This window comes from Lolium perenne, chromosome 6, assembly GCF_019359855.2.
Source record: "Lolium perenne isolate Kyuss_39 chromosome 6, Kyuss_2.0, whole genome shotgun sequence".
In the NCBI taxonomy this organism is placed as follows: Eukaryota; Viridiplantae; Streptophyta; class Magnoliopsida; order Poales; family Poaceae; genus Lolium; species Lolium perenne.
Genome location: NC_067249.2, coordinates 77471290 through 77476243, shown reverse-complemented (window position 1 = coordinate 77476243; position 4954 = coordinate 77471290).

The following is a 4954-nucleotide window of genomic DNA, read 5'->3' as shown; positions in this document are numbered from 1 at the left end:
GTCTTTGCTTTATGATTCACTTGTTTACTCATGTCATATACATTGTTTTGATCGCTGCATTCACTACATATGCTTTACAAATAGTATGATCAAGATTATGATGGCATGTCACTCCAGAAATTATCTGTGTTATCGTTTTACCTGCTCGGGACGAGCAGAACTAAGCTTGGGGATGCTGATACGTCTCCGACGTATCGATAATTTCTTATGTTCCATGCCACATTATTGATGTTATCTACATGTTTTATGCACACTTTATGTCATATTCGTGCATTTTCTGGAACTAACCTATTAACAAGATGCCGGAGTGCCGCTTCTGTTTTCTGCTGTTTTTGGTTTCAGAAATCCTAGTAACGAAATATTCTCGGAATCGGACGAAATCAACGCCCAAGTTCCTATTTTCACCGGAAGCATCCAGAACACACGAGAACCGCCAGAGAAGGGGGACAGGGCCACCAAACCACACCCCGGCGCGGCCAGGGGGGGGCCGCGCCCCCTATAGTGTGGGCCCCCCAGAAGCCCTCCTGCGCCGCCTCTTCGCCTATATAAAGCCCCTGCCGGAACGGGGAAGTGCCCCCGGAAGGCTTCTCCATCGACACCGCTGCCATCTCCACCGCCATCTTCATCACCGCTGCTGCTTCCATGAGGAGGGAGTAGTTCTCCATCGAGGCTCGGGGCTGTACCGGTAGCTATGTGGTTCATCTCTCTCCTATGTACTTCAATACAATAATCTCATGAGCTGCCTTACATGATTGAGATTCATATGATGATGCTTGTAATCTAGATGTCATTATGCTAGTCAAGTGAGTTTTACTTATGTGATCTCCGGAGACTCCTTGTCCCACGTGTGTAAAGGTGACAGTGTGTGCACCGTGTGGGTCTCTTAGGCTATATTTCACAGAATACTTATTCACTGATGAATGGCATAGTGAGGTGCTTATTTATATCTCTTTATGATTGCAATGTGTTTGTATCACAATTTATCTATGTGCTACTCTAGCAATGTTATTAAAGTAGTTCTATTCCTCCTGCACGATGTAATGGTGACAGTGTGTGCATCCGTGTTAGTACTTGGTTTATGCTATGATCATGATCTCTTGTAGATTGCGAAGTTAACTATTGCTATGATAGTATTGATGTGATCTATTCCTCCTACATATGCATGAAGGTGACAGTGTGCATGCTATGTTAGTACTTGGTTTAGTCTTTTGATCTATCTTACACTATAAGGTTACTTAAATATGAACATCTAATTGTGGAGCTTGTTAACTCCGGCATTGAGGGTTCGTGTAATCCTACGCAATGTGTTCATCATCCAACAAAAGTGTAGAGTATGCATTTATCTGTTCTGTTATGTGATCAATGTTGAGAGTGTCCACTAGTGAAAGTGTAATCCCTAGGCCTTGTTCCTTAATACTGCGTTACTACTGCTTGTTTACTGTTTTACTGTGTTACTACTGCTGCAATACTACCACCATCAACTACACGCCAGCAAGCTATTTTCTGGCATCGTTACTACTGCTCATATATATTCATACCACCTGTATTTCACTATCTCTTCGCCGAACTAGTGCACCTATTAGGTGCGTTGGGGACACAAGAGACTTCTTGCTTTGTGGTTGCAGGGTTGCATGAGAGGGATATCTTTGACCTCTTCCTCCCTGAGTTCGATAAACCTTGGGTGATCCACTTAAGGGAAAACTTGCTGCTGTTCTACAAACCTCTGCTCTTGGAGGCCCAACACTGTCTACAGGAAAAGGAGGGGGAAGTAGACATCAGTCGTCCGGGGTCGGTGTTGCTTGCCTACCAGCGTCGGGTGTGGAAGGATGGCCGGCAGCGAGCTAGGCTGGCCGAGATGAAGCTCTAGGTGGTCATCGCCTCCCTCGCTGGTGATGAGGGATAACCTCGGCAATACCCATATGTATTGAATTGGGTTTTAGGAAAGAGAGAGCGCTGGTGGTTTCATTGACTTGTGAGACAAACTAGGTATCCAACAAAAAGTAGATTGAAGGTAAAAAAAATTGCTGAGATTGTATTGAAACTAGGGTTTGCAATGATGCGTACTACAAGGTTTGTCGATGCCCTCCCCGGTGGCTCCTCCTATCCTTTATATAGTGGGCTAGATCTCAGAGTCCATACCCGGATCGGTTAAACTGATCTATGTCGGTTCACCCGATATGATACTTGCCTATTTTCATCTAGTTTCTAGTCTTGAACTTTTCTTGAGCTTCATGCGCCTTGTATACTCCTTCCAAGATCCACATCAGAGTTGATACTATTAAATACCCAATATGGTATATCCATGTCATTTGGTGACAAACGTTGACTTCTCTTAGGTGGTGTGTCTAGCCGTTGGTTTCTGGATGCTTTTGGTGGCCCGCGGAGCTGGTGGAAGTGCTGGGAGTGTGAGAAGATTGACAACACTTGGACCTTTTTCATGGCATGTATATATAGATAAATATTATAATTCTAACCATAAATGGAAGATAATACAAATAAGAACTCTCCACGATTTAGGGGATATGTCACATGTCACGCTACGTGACATATCTGTCTAGCACCCCCACCCTCGCAGTCGCAATGGGAGGAGGATGGACGTTGAGATTGGACCAAAAATTCAGAAACAACGGTGATGGAAGACCCTTCGTCAAGATGTCGGCGAACTGCGCAGACGAGGGGACATCTAGCACACGGACCTGGCCCACGGCAACACGATCGCGAAGGAAGTGAAGGTCGATCTTGATGTGTTCAGTGCGCTGATGCTGGGAGAGGTTCGTGGACATGTAGATGACGCTAACATTGTCACAAAACACAACCATAGCAGTAGGAGATGGTCGTTGAAATTCATGAAAAAGTTGTCGAATCGAACTACCCTCAACAACAATGTTAGCTCAACACGGTACTTAACCTCGGCGCTGGAACGGGAGACTGTGTGTTGCCACTCCGAAGACCATGAAACGAGGTTGTCACTGAGGTAGACAGAAGCCCGATGTGGAACGTCGAATGTCGGGGCAGCCGGCCTAGTCGGCGTTGGTGTAGGTAACCATGGCGTCTGACGAAGATAAGTGAAGTTGGAGTAAATGCGCTTGAAGGCCACTAGGTGCTGCTCGCTTGGTTCGTGCATGTGAAGACACACCTGCTGAACGGCGCACGCGATGTTAGGGCGCGTGAAGGTGAGGTACTCGAGCGCCCAGGCGAGGATGCGGTACTTAGTCAGGTTGGCGACAGGAGCGTCAGCGGTGGCGGCAAGCTTCTGCGATGTGTCAACCGGAGTGTCGCAGACTTGCAGGCAGTCATGCCGACTTTCTCTAGAATCTTTGCGGTGTACTTGTATTGCGAAAGGTGCATGCCGGAGGTATCGCAGGTGACCAAGATATCGAGGAAGTAGTGAAGACTACCCATGTCCATCATGGCGAACTCGGACTGGAGAGAGGTGGTGATCCGGTCGAGAAGCCGAGGTGAAGAGGCGGTAAGGACAATGTCGTTGGCGTACAAAAGAAGATAAGTTGTGCCCTCCGCACATTGAAGAACGAACAAGAATATGTCGTTGCGCGAGCAGGCGAATCCGGTGGAGATGATGAAGGCCGCGAAACGTTGGTACGACGTGCGAGGAGCATACTTGAGACCGTAGAGCGAACGGTTTAGCCAGCAGACGTGCTCGATAGCTTGTCTGATCTGGGGCTTCATCATGGGGCGATGGTAGCCAGGTGGGGACCTGCGGTGCCTTCCTAGGCCTTAGTTTCTTTCCCACTCTCCGGGATCGCTTGGTCCTTGCCCGAGGGACCGTGTACCCTGGTATCCACGGGAACGACACACACGAGTCACTCGCTCATAAGAATAAGGATGTAACAAGGTTTTCGCGAGCATCCCTGTTATGGGTATACTTCATGGGTGTACTATCGATAGTGGCTGGATCCTTGCGGCAAGGAGACCCTCTCTCCCCCTTCCTGTTCAACATCGTTGTCGACGTGCTGCAACAGATGCTCCTTCATGCTTCCGGGGAGGGGCTCCTTTTGCACCCCATTGTTGACGACCTACCCTGTCCTGTGCTCCAGTACGCCGATGACACCCTCATCATCATCCGGGCTATCCCCGGACATGTGGAAAACCTCAAAAAAGTGCTTGATGACTTCTCTGCGGCCACGGGGCTGACCATAAATTTTCACAAAAGCACCTTTGTCCCCGTCAAGGTCGACAACGCTTCTGCCATATCCATGGCTGCGGCCTTTGGATGCGAGGTCGCTACCTTTCCTCAGACCTACCTTGGCCTCCCGCTCTCCCCATATAAACTTCGTATGGGTGACTTTGCGCCCATTATGTCAAAAAGTGATATGCGCCTCTCTAGCTGGAGAGGGCGATGCCTCCCCATTGGTGGTCGCCTTCTCCTCGTCAACTCTGTCCTCACCTCTATGATGTCCCATGCCATGAGTGCGGGCCTCCTTCCTGCCGGTGTCGACGAAGCCATCGATAAACGACGTCGGGCTTTCCTCTGGACCGGAGAGGAAACTTGCAATGGAGGTAAGTGCAAAATGGCTTGGGATGATGTCTGTGTCCCAAAAAAAATCGGGGGGCTTGGAGTCATATCCCTCCCCGCCCAGAACTCTACCCTGCTTTCGAAGTTTCTCACCAAAATCCACTCTGGCTCCTCGGCCCCCTGGGTCTTTTGGTTCCGACGTATGTATGGGTGGAACAGTGATCGTGACTTAGGGGATTGCCACCACCTAGACACGCCCGTGTGGAAGGACATCATTGCTGGGCTTCCCCCCTTCCGATCCGCCTCCAAGGTCCTCCTTGGGGATGGATCCTCAACCGCCTTCTGGTTTGATCTCTGGCATGGAGACCAAACCCTCCATGAGCGCTTCCCCAATATCTTCTCCCACTCTACCAGACCTAACATTAACGTGGCCTTGGCCCTCTCTCTGGGCCTCCGCGACTCCCTTAGGCCCCGCTTGAC